The following is a 12,780-nucleotide window of genomic DNA, read 5'->3' as shown; positions in this document are numbered from 1 at the left end:
TTTCCCCAGAGAGACTGGGACCTGGACCCTCTGTCCCAGGTGCCCTGCCACGAGCCAGGGTCACTTTCCCAATAGACTAATCTCCTAGGTTCTGCCTGCCTGACAACACATTCTGTCCACCCTCTGTGTTTCCTCTGCCCTGCCCCACTGACCGGATTCCACCTCTTTATAGCAACACCCGCCCACAATTCTGCCACACCCCTGAGGAAGAGCCTGCAGCCATGAATTTTCTCAGCTCTGACTTCAGCCTCTACCCACCAGCCTTTGCTACTAAGATCCCAGTATGCCTTGCATCTGAACCCATAGAAAGTTGGAGCCAAAAAAGAACTTGGAATGACTCATTTGCAACTATTTGTCATTAAAAGTGGCACAACCCTTAAAGAAGAAAGGTGGGAGGTAAAAATTGGGACCTCTGTTATCACATAAGACTAGGAAAGTAGCCACAAAGTGTTCATAATGTTCCTCAGTGGTTATCATTTCAAATCAGACTCAAACCAGGAAGATGCAAGGATAATCATGAAATATGAGGCTCATTGCTGCCGAGCACCAGTTAGTTCCAAATGTGTTCATTTATTCATTTGCAGTAACAGCCTCTGAAATCAGTGGAGTGGTCTCTAGAAAGTAGAGGAATAAAATAATTTTCCAACTCTCATAGTCAGAGGGCTAATTCAAGTTTCAAAAGCAACACTAACTTGCTTAAAGTACCATAAAAAGAGAGAGTGGAAATTCCATCCTGCTTTAATCACTGTCCACTGCAAGTTCCCTTAATGATTTCCAGCTGCCTCCATTTAAGTTGTTGCTTCGACAGAACTTTCATACAAGCTTGGAACATTTTAAAGTTAAAAAAAAAAAAAAAAACCTTACTTTTCCCTCAACTGCATTCTAACCAAAAGCAGATTTCTCTTGGATTATATAAGAATATGATGAGCTGGAAGGGAGCAGGGGAGGGGAAAGGAGTAAAGCGTCAGCCTCTGCTTTTTTGCAGTCTCCACAAACCATTCCACAGGAGGCACAAAGGAAAATGTGGAAACCCAGGGAGAAGCCCACACCCTTGTGGAAAGTCAAAAAATGCTTTTACTTCAACATACCACTGCAGTCCTAAATGAAGAAAAACTATGCAGAATTAAGGCACCATGAAATAATTACCTCCAAAGTCGTATAAGTTAAAATTTTGTGTGTGTGTGTGTGTGTGTGGTGTGTGTGGTGTGTGTGTGTGTGGTGTGTATGTGTGATTTGTGTTTGTGTGATGTGTGTGTGTGATGTGGGGGTGTGTGGTAAGTGTGTGGTGTGTGTGTATGCGTGTGATGTGTGTGTGATGTGTGTGCGTGGGGGTGTGTGTTTGTGTGATGTGTGTGTATGATGTGTGGGGTGTGTTTTTGGTATATGTGTGATGTGTGTGTGTGTGTGATGTGTGATGTGTGTGTGTGTGTGTGTGTGTGTGTGGTGAGTAAATGGAAGTATTTACAGACAAAATTGTACTGGCCAAATAGCCTGTAACCCCAAATAATTCATTCTTTGCATGTGGGACGGAGTGGAGAACAATGGAAACATGGATACACAATATAATAAAAGATTAGATATTAACTATCAAATAAGGTATTTTGTTACAAATCATGAGCTTGAGGTTTCATGCCCCTTTAAGGTCGTAGTTTTCTTTCCAACATGGTCGTATGCTCTTAAAAAGCAAAGAGCAACCATTTCTTAGTAATCTTTGTCTTCCACCACAGCCCCTAGCACTAGCATCTCAATGAAAACGCATTAAAGTAGGCAAAGGAAAATTTTCAGAGACTGATGTTAGTTAAGCAATAGGATATGTGAATGAAGAAAATACAGATGGCTTGAGAATAGATGAAATAATAGATTCTTTCATTGTCATGATTCCGTCAATCTATAATTTTTTCACATACCATTAAGTTTTCCATGTAGATATAGTCCTACATTGTAGGGCAGAAAGGAACCTTAATAGGTCCTCAAATTTTCCTCTAAAAACTATCCCAGACTACTGAAAATCTACTTTCCTTTAAAAAAAGAGATCTATAAATTAACCTGTTAATATTTTTCTCTCATCCACCATGTCTGTAAGGAAAAACTCTACCTATCCCAAATCCTTTATTTTGCACATTGAATCCTTTGATGGTGGGGGGAGGGATTCTTAACAATATTAACAAATTCATAATGGTGTTCTATTTAAAATCCAAAACAGGTACAAAGGATGTACAAGAAATAATAGCTAAGTCAGTCTTTGAGTCACTTCTCATCCTCATCTTCATTCATTTTGACAATGATTTTTGAGTACTTAGGGTGAAGCAGATGTTGAAAATCCCATAGATGTTCCTCATAAATCTCATTTCTATCATTTAGGAGCAACTGGAGACTCTAGAATTTCTATCTATAAGGGCCCTGGGGGTAATAATCTGGTTGGCTGGCAAGGATGTCAACTTCTGAAGCTGCAGTGAATGCAGCTTCTGCATGCAGTTCTGAAGCTGCATGTGAATACTCAGGACACTGTTTTACTTGCATTGCATCTTTATTTGAGGGCTTGAAGGGTTAAATTCCCCCCCTCCTCAAGCCACTTGGTACTGTCCCTGCTGAGGATCTCATTTTAATACATTTTTGAAATGTTATTCTGAATCTTTCCAAGCTCTCCATATTATTCTCAAATTCTAGTGCCAAAAATTGTACAGAAGACTCTAATGTGGGTAAGCACATTAGATGAAGACAAATTCATCAGTTTATAATTGCTGGGTTTTGCTTATTTGGAAGCCTCAGTAATTACACTTTTCAAACAAATTCACTGCTCTTTTGATTCCTTATGACTAGATAATTTTAGCTGACTATCACTGCAAACAATCATTTATTTTCAAAAAAGTGTTCTGCATTTGAAAGCCGTCAATAATATAGAATGTGAGTATATTATATCCGTACTGATCCTTTCTTTTGCCTACTCTTTCTATACATACCTACCCCTTCCATTTCTTCTCTTATTTGTCTTTCTGTTAAATATATTAATACATAAAATACTATTAATAAATATTCCTGTGCCACATGTTTTTCTTTCGTGGTCTATGTGTTTTACCTTCTTTACTAGATGTAAGTTTCTTAATTATAAAGACATTGCCTAGTTCATCTTTGCATCTCAGTGGCCAGCATCTGGCACACAGAAAATATTAAGAATGGTTTGTTGAGTGAATGAATGAAAATACCAAAACCTGAACCCTGGAAGAAAGATACAAAATAAATCTTTAATACTTTAATAAATGGATTCAAAACGTGTTTCAGATAACTATTAGCAAGTCCTCAAATCTAACACTTCTAGGAGGCCCACTAGGGAGGGTCAACATAACCCCATAAGGGCATAAACACAGCTGTTGTTCTCTTCAGGATATGATTAGTTTTGATTTATTGCACACATCCACCTGCAAGGCTTCTCAAGCACAGAGAGTCATAATCTCCAAAGTCACCTGGTGACAAGTGAGTCCCTCAGCTCCATTGCTCACCTGGATCAGCAGCTCTCATTTATCTGTCAGGCAGCTCAGAACTGCTCGCAGCCTCAAGGCCCACAGACTTAGGCTTTGTCAAATCAAATGGGTAATAATTTACAATTTAAGTATCTTTTACAGGATAGTGAGTTATTTCTCTTCTTCATCTTTTTTCCTCACAAAATAAAACCTTGGAATTATGGACCGCAAATAGATATATAGTTAGTGCTTTTCTTTTTGAGAAGATAGGTGCATTATCCTGTCATTGGTCACAAGGAAGATGAGGCAGGGAATTTAAAGGATCCAAGTAAACATATCAACACTTCCCCCAGAAGGGCTCAAAGTGCATGGATTGGTTGCATATGGCAAGCCACAGAATATGCCAGAAGAAAGGAGGGAAATCAGGTAAAACTCAGTTTTGAAACTGAGATAGAAATGTAAAATAGGAATGAAAGACAGAATGTCCGCAAGGAAAGCTATGCTCCCTAAGGAGTTAAATCCTGAATCCTGAGATGGTAAATTCTAACCAGGCTTTAAATCAGATCAAGTTACCTCATGTACATATAACTTACCTCTTCTGTGAAGTTTGTTCTTACTTCCAACTAAAATAATGCATGGACAATAAATACTTGACCACGTGCAAAGAATACCACAAATGAAGAGCAGACCCAAAAAAATGTGATTCCCCAACGGAAAAAGAAATTATCCTGTAGTTATTCTACATTACAAACACCACTTAACACAGGATCCCTGAGTAAAGTATGCCTTGCAATTAATAGTCTCATCCATATCCAAAGTCTGGCCCCTTTCATCTTTTCTTAGCAGTCTCTGCAAAGAGAAGGGAGCATTTCAAAAATTTATTTACCCACTGATAGGACACTGAATTAGGAATTAAAATTCATGTTCGAATCCTGGTTCACTCTCTTAGCACTGTGTGAGTTTTTAGTAAATTACTTAAGATCTCTTCAATTTTTTTAAATGATAAAATGGGGAGGTTAATGACACTTGCCCTAATAACCTCTCATATGGCTGAGATAATCAAATGAGATGTTATATTTAAATGTGCTTTGCGAGCTCTAAACTGTCATGCAAATATAAGATATTAATTGAATACGTTTGATAACATAAATGGCTTTCACAGAAATTTTTCTTCCATTCTATAAGACAGAAAACTGCTGTGAATCTTTCCTATAACAAAAGAACATAAAAATAAATAGCTCTAATGATACTTAAACAGCTTTGCCCTATCTACAAACCATCTGTCACTACTAAAAACAGCTACTAAAGTTACAGAGGTAAGCAAATTCTTCCAGGTAGCTCCTTTCTCTTGTTTCATTGAGCTTTGGGGAAGTATTTTTTAAGTTCTAGTCTATTCCTCCTAACTGGTTTCTGATGTACATATGAAGGATAACTCTCCAGACGCTCACTCTTTCCAGAAAGTATTTACTTAGAGAAAATTAGAATTTAATTTATACTGGATGATCAATACAGACCTTTATGCATGCAATACATCTAATACACTGCAGCCAGATTAATTTCCCTAGTCAGTGATTAATTGCCTTCTCTGTCCCAGGCGCTGGAGAAGGTGTCTGGAATACAGCAGAGAGCACAGTGGGCAGGGTCTCTGCCCTTCTAAATGTCAAATCCGTAGTTTTGTTTCAGAGCTCATCTTTCTCCACCTCCATGACATTTGATTTTGCTGCCAATTCACCTTCTTGAAACTTTCTTCTCTCTCAACTTTGAAGACATTATTCTTCCTTAACGTAGCGGATACCACTGGCCAAATGTCCCAACCTGAATTTCCAACCTCTTCTCCTTCATCACCCTCCATCTAGGGCTAGAGATGTGATGCAGTTCTGATTAATTAGATGTAAGATGAAGTCTATGCTGATGTTCCTGCAATACATAGGAAGCACTCCTTCCTCTTACTGATTCCTTCTGCTAAAATGTAGATTACTATATAGAGCTATAGTCGCCAACATGCAACCATGGGGGAAAGTCATGGCAGTTACAGTCTAGGAGTTAATTACACTCAGCTAAGTCAAATTCACTGTCAGTCAGCTTACATCTCCTCAAAGAGACCTCCCCAAACCTCCCAATCTAAATTAGCACCTCCTACTAGATATTTTCAGAGCACTTTGTGATCTTCCTTAATATAACCTATATATTTTTAGTTCTATAGTTCACTGTGATAGTATTTATTTTACATCTTTCTCCTCCACTGGAAAGCAAAGGAATAATTAAGTCTCTTTATAACCATTCCACATTCAGTGCCTCACAGATCATCCCGCACATGTTATGTGCTTAGCAAATACGTATTGAAATTTGATGACTTCTCTAGACTTATGTTTCAAATTACCTTCTGGGTATCTCTACTTGAATATTTTGCAGCGCTTTCAAAACAAAGACCCAAAGTAGATTTTATTTTTACTGAATTTCTATTCCCAGTTAATGGCATCACCAGAGACCAAAGCCAGAAACCTCCAAATCCTCCTTACCTTTGACTCCTCCACTCCCCCTTGCAACCAGCTTGTATCTAAGCCCTCCCAGGTCTGTCAATTGAATATTTCTTCACCCTCCTCTTCATCCCCTTGGTACTGTGCATCCTTCCTTACTTCAAGCCCTCATTATACCTGCATTACTACAGTATTACTATTGCAGTAGGCTGCTCATTCATCTTCCTGTGTATTTGAATTCCATCCTTATTCATGATCTTCAACTAAGTATCATGCCCATTTTACAGACCAGAAAGACTAAGGCTACAAGAGTTCAAGAAACTTACCTCAGGTCACCCAACTAGTAAGTAGCAGAGCTGGAATTTATACTGGTCTATATCCCTAAATCAGGAGACTTGGGAGAGATCTTCTAGACCTCAGCATGACCAAATGCCCCAATCCAGGCAACCTGAATTATAAGACTATGTTTATACATGGATCAGCCCCAGAAGTCTGTGCATTTCTTGGGAACAGAGAAAAGATTTTCATTTCGTCCCTCTCCATCATCCATCACCGCCCCTTCCCCAGGACACAGCATAGTATTTGCTCCATTGTAGATTAGATTATCAAAGGATGTTTGAGACAGAAAGGAGAAAAAAAAAAAAGGAAAGAGAAATAAGGAAGGATTCTTCCAAGGGAGAGAGAGGGAGAGGGATCCAAAGCAATAAGACATAAGAGATAGAGAAAGGAACAGAAAACATAACTCAATTTAGATTCTTGTTCAGAAGTTATGTTTTTTCAAAAAATGTTAAGTTTGAATTTCGGCTGATGTTTTACTTAGTTCAGCACAGGGAAAATTCCAACTTGGCCTTTTCCCTCAGGAACATTTATGAAGAGTTAAGAGTTAAATGATGATGTGAAGTAAGAAAAGTCAATTCACATATACCCTTCCTCAGAGTAAAAGTGAGCGGCTAAGTGCCACCAAGTAAATCACCTCTCCTCTAAAAGCTCTACCCTCTCCCCTTCAAAACAATTACGGTCTAAAAAGCCAGATTGATTTGTCACATTTTTATGTTTTTACCATTTTGTGCTTTAAAAGTAATTTGGGACTCTATTTAGGGCTGCAATTTCTCCTCTATAGCAACTAAATACCTTAAACCTTTCAGTCTGATAATTAACCTACCAAACTATTTCACCCAAATAATCTTCTGGAAATTTAACAATGTACCCCCCAAACCTTTTGTAGGCTGGTTTTGCCTCAGCACCACTAACTCACTCAGTATCATGTTTCTCATAGGCGGCAGCTGAAATGAAATATGCATACTATGTAATTGGAAAAAGATTCTGTCTCATTTGCCTCAGCTGTTCTTCCTTGTTGGAAATGCAGAGGGAAAGAAGGCAGTAAGAAAACCTTCCTGCTGACAGTTTAGAAGAAAAGCCATCATCACAGGGCCACATCAGCAGGGGTGGGCTTGAGTTCTCTGCAGGCTTCTCACAAGGCCCTTAGACCCCAAGACACTCATCATGGTCCCTTGACACTAAATGAGAAGCGTTTCGATAAAACAATATGGTGTGCAATTACAAAACACATCGTAAGTGCCCCCTACTCACTGGGTCTGTTCCATTTCCAAAATGCTCTTGTTCTGCTTTTCAAAAAAAAAAAAAAAAAAATCACCTCTAGCCAAAGTGCCACATGTGCAGAGAAATAACACATTCTGTTTTTATTCTTTTATGTGTTTCCATAATCCTGGTAATAAAACATTAAAATGAGAATCTCTCTCATTAGGCTGGGGTTTATATGGGAGACAATTTAAAATTTTATAAATTTGCTATCACTTATAGCTTCAGTTCTCTATTATTTAGAATTTAATTGTTCAATTCATGAAATAGTTATAGCTAGCGCTTATTATACTTTCCACGTGCCAGGCACTGTTCTAAGTAACTCATGTATATTAATTGTGTCCTCAAAAGATCCTATGAGGTAGGTGCTATTATTATCACTCCTATCTTTACAGATAACTGAAGCACAGCGAGGTTAAAAAACTTGCCCACATCACCAGCTAGTAAGTGGTGCCGACACCACAGTGCCTCTTACTTAGATAGGTTATCATTTATGTGTCCACTACTTCTTTCTTCCTCCTTTCTGTGTTCCCTTTGGGGCCATTTTATTCATGTATCCATTTAGCAAATGCTTACCCTTAGAGAGTGTCATCAGTATATGGAGGAGATATGAGGCACAACCCCAAAGTCACAAGAGAGGGAAATAAAGTAGGCTCAGAGAATCCTTCAGAAATGTGGCAGAAGCAGTCAGTGCTCCCTGAATATCCATAGGTTCCTTACTTTTCCAGCTTTCCTTGAAGTTGGAGGGAGCCATGTGACTAGCTCTGGCCAATGAGCAGAAGTAAAGTGAAGTGAGAAAGCGTACAGAAAGACAGAGCATTCAACTACGTCAAATGCCACTGGTAGGTCAAATATGGTGGGAATTGAGAATTGACTGTGATACTTAACCATGTGGAGGCTATTATTGAGCATGATTAGAATAGTTTCTCTATAGAAAGTCATTAGCAGCATTATTGAGCCAACAATATAGAGTACAAGAAACTACTTCACCAATGGGTACAGAAGACAGGTATATAGAAGTTAATCAATAATTGGTATTGAGTTATAGAACCTAGATCCTTCTCCTCAAACGTATGTGGTTCTCTTACCTAAGCCACTCAGAATCCTCTTTTGTTTTCCTTGTTCTATTACACATCCACATACTCACACACATATATCAAGTTGCCGTAAATTGAATTATTGGTCCAAAGTCTTTTACTCTCCTATAGTAGTGCTATCCACCTGTAGTTTTGCCATGGTCTTATGGTAAATAGAGTATACTTCTAAGCCCCTTAACTTTGGACTTGGTCATATGATTTGCTTTGGCCAGTGGGACATTAGCAAAGACAACCTCAGCCTAAAAATCAAAATTTGCAAAAAACAAAACAAAACAAAAATGAAAATGAGCAAACCAAGCCAAACAAAAACACACAGATACAGAAGAACAAATTAGTGGTTACCAGAGGGGAAGGGGAATGAGGGGAGGGCAAAATGAGTAAAGGGGGTTAATTGTATGGTGACAGATGAAAACTAAACTTCTGGTGGTGAGCGTGCTGTGGTGTATAAAGTGGAAGTATAATGTTGTACACATGAAACTTATATAACATTATAAACAATGATAACTCAATTTCCAAATTAAATAAATAAAAGTTGAAGACAGAAAAAGAAATTGAAATTTACCTGAGCAATTGGACTTGCCCTCTTGCAGGTCTACATAACCCTGAGATAGTCCACACACCCAGGATATTCCATTAGTCCCATATAGACACCCCAAACTAACCTGCAACCTGGAATCTAGTCCAGCCGACATCAGCCAAACTTCAGGAGACCTGCAAAGGCATGAGTGAGAAATAAATGAATTTTTTGCTAGAAGCTAGCAAATTTTGCAGTGTTTGTTATACAGCATTACTGTGAATATAGCTGACTAAAACAAAATTAAAGTTATAAATCTCTCAAATGTCCTGAAAAAAATAAGGCACAAAGTTTTGCCTGGACTCTTCTCTAATTATAAGCCTCAGATTGACCAGTGCATAAAGCCACTCCACCCAATACCCACACCACACAGTAAAATTGTTTCGTTCTCCTCTTAAAAAATCAAAGACCAGGGCTTCCGGGAAGATGGTCTAAGAGTAAAACGCGGAGATCACCTTCCTCCCCACAGATACACCAGAAATACATCCACACGTGGAACAACTCCTACAGAACACCTACTGAACGCTGGCAGAAGACCTCAGACATCCCAAAAGGCAGGAAACCCCCCACGTACCCGGGTAGGGCAAAAGAAAAAAGAAGAGAGAGAGACAAAAGGATAGGGACAGGACCTGCACCAGTGGGAGGGAGCTGTGAAGGAGGAATGGTTTCCACAGACTAGGAAACCCCTTCGCGGGCTGAGACTGCGGGTGGCGGAGGGGGAAATCTTTGGGGCCGCGGGGGAGAGCACAGCAACAGGGGTGCGGAGGGCAAAGCGGAGAGATTCCCGCACAGAGGATCAGGGCCGACCAGCACTCACCAGCCCAAGAGGCTTGTCTGCTCACCCGCCGGGGCGGGCGGGGCTGGGAGCTGAGGCTCGGGCTTCGGTCGGAGCGCAGGGAGAGGACTGGGGTTGGCGGCGTGAACACGGCCTGCAGGGGGGTAGTGCGCCACGGCTAGCCTGGAGGGAGTCCGGGGAAAAGTCTGGACCTGCCGAAGAGGCAAGAGACTTTTTCTTCCCTTTGCTTCCTGGTGCGCGAGGAGAGGGGATTAACAGCGCTGCTTAAAGGAGCTCCAGAGACGGGCGCGAGCCGCGGCTAAAAGCGCGGACCCCAGAGACGGGCGTGAGACGCTAAGGCTGCTGCTGCCGCCACCAAGAAGCCTGTGTGCGAGCACAGGTTACTATCCACACCCCTCTTCCGGGGAGCCTGTCCAGCCCGCCACTGCCAGGGTCCCGGGATCCAGGGACAACTTCCCCGGGAGAACGCACGGCGCGCCTCACGCTGGTGCAACGTCACGCCGGCCTCTGCCTCCGCAGGTTCGCCCCGCCCTCCGTGCCCCTCCCTCCCCCCAGGCCTGAGTGAGCCAGAGCCGCTGCATCAGCGGCTCCTTTAACCCCGTCCTGTCTGAGTGAAGAACAGACGCCCTCCAGTGACCTACACGCAGAGGCGGGGCCAAATCCAAAGCTGAGCCCCCGGGAGCTGTGAGAACAAAGAAGAGAAAGGGAAATCTCTCCCAGCAGCCTCAGAAACAGCGGATTAAAGCTCCACAATCGGGCTTCCCTGGTGGCACAGTGGTTGAGAGTCTGCCTGCCGATGCAGGGGACACGGGTTTGTGCCCCGGTCCGAGAAGATCCCACATGCCGCGGAGTGGCTGGGCTCATGAGCCATAGCCGCTGAGCCTGCGCGTCTGGAGCCTGTGCTCCGCAACGGGAGAGGCCACAACAGTGAGAGGCCCGCGTACCACAAAAAAAAAAAAAAGCTCCACAATCAACTTGATGTCTGTGGAATACATGAATAGACAACGAATCATCCCAAATTGAGGAGATGGACTTTGAGAGCAAGATTTATACTGTATAGCTTTGCTTCCACCATTTGTCCTAGGGTTCTATCTGTCCGTTTTTTTTTTTTCTTAACAATTATTTTTTTATTTTAATAACTTTACTATATTTTATCTTACTTTATTTTATTTTACTTTATCTTCTTTCTTGCTTGCTTTTTTTCCTTCCTTCCCTCCTTCCTTCCTTCCTCCCTTCCTCCCTCCCTCCCTCTCTTTCTTTCTTTCTTTCTTTCTACTTCTACTAATTCTTTCTTTCTACTTTTTCTCCCTTTTATTCTGAGCCGTGTTGATGAAAGGCTCTTGGTGCTACAGCCAGGAGTCAGTGCTGTGCCTCTGAGGTAGGAGAGCCAACTTCAGGACACTGGTCCACAAGAGACCTCCCAGCATCACATAATATCAAACGGTGAAAATCTCCCAGAGACCTCCATCTCAACACCAGCACCCAGCTTCACTCAACGACCAGCAAGCTACAGTGCTGGACATCCTATGCCAAACAACTAGCAAGACAGGAACACAACCCCACCCATTAGCAGAGAGGCTGCCTAAAACCATAATAAGTCCACAGACACCCCAAAACACACCACCAGACGTGGACCTGCCCACCAGAAAGACAAGATCCAGCCTCATCCACCAGAACACAGGCACTAGTCCCCTCCACCAGGAAGCCTACACAACCCACTGAACCAACCTGAGCCACTCGGGACAGACACCAAAAACAATGGGAACTACAAGCCTGCAGCCTGCAAAAAGGAGACCCCCAAAAAGTAACAAAAACAAAATGAGAAGACAGAAAAACACACAGCAGATGAAGGAACAAGATAAAAACCCACCAGACGTAACAAATGAAGAAGAAATAGGCAGTCTACCTGAAAAAGAATTCAGAATAATGATAGTAAAGATGATCCAAAATCTTGGAAATAGAATAGACAAAATGTAAGAAACATTTAACGAGGACCTAGAAGAACTAAAGGTGAAACAAACAATGATGAACAACACAATAAATGAAATTTAAAATACTCTAGATGGGATCAATAGCAGAATAACTGAGGCAGAAGAACGGATGAGTGACCTGGAAGATAAAATAGTGGAAGTAACTACTGCAGAGCAGAATAAAGAAAAAAGAATGAAAAGAACTGAGGACAGTCTCAGAGACCTCTGGGACAACATTAAACGCACCAACATTCGAACTATAGGGGTTCCAGAAGAAGAAGAGAAAAAGAAAGGGACTGAGAAGGTATTTGGAGAGATTATAGTTGAAAACTTCCCTAATATGGGAAAGGAAATAGTTAATCAAGTCCAGGAAGCACAGAGAGTCCCATACAGGATAAATCCAAGGAGAAATAGGCCAAGACACATATTAATCAAACTGTCAAAAATTAAATACGAAGAAAACATATTAAAAGCAGCAAGGGAAAAACAACAAATAACACACAAGGGAATCCCCATAAGGTTAACAGCTGATCTCTCAGCAGAAACTCTGCAAGCCAGAAGGGACTGGCAGGACATATTTAAAGTGATGAAGGAGAAAAATCTGCAACCAAGATTACTCTGCCCAGCAAGGATCTCATTCAGATTTGATGGAGAAATTAAAACATTTACAGACAAGCAAAAGCTGAGAGAGTTCAGCACCACCAAACCAGCTCTACAACAACTGCTAAAGGAACTTCTCTAGGCAAGAAACACAAGAGAAGGAAAAGACGTACAATAACGCACCCAAAACAATTTAGAAAATGGGAATA

The 12,780-nt window shown here is 41.2% G+C and overlaps 1 long non-coding RNA gene across 1 annotated transcript in view; it reads right to left on the bottom strand.

The window, feature by feature from the left end:
- LOC307191267 overlaps positions 1 to 10,391 on the bottom strand; it is a 204,157-nt gene extending 193,766 nt beyond the window's left edge. The window contains exons 1-2 of the long non-coding RNA XR_013829677.1: positions 10,023 to 10,391; positions 9,294 to 9,342 (exon numbers count right to left, since the gene is read on the bottom strand). This is a non-coding gene — a long non-coding RNA (uncharacterized lncRNA). The remainder of the gene's footprint in view (positions 1 to 9,293; positions 9,343 to 10,022) is intronic.
- Positions 10,392 to 12,780: the final 2,389 nt, after the last annotated feature.

The sequence above is a fragment of the Stenella coeruleoalba genome, assembly GCF_951394435.1.
Source record: "Stenella coeruleoalba genome assembly, chromosome: 9".
In the NCBI taxonomy this organism is placed as follows: Eukaryota; Metazoa; Chordata; class Mammalia; order Artiodactyla; family Delphinidae; genus Stenella; species Stenella coeruleoalba.
The sequence above is the reverse complement of the archived record's forward strand: the minus strand, read 5'-3'. Positions and strand labels throughout refer to the sequence as shown.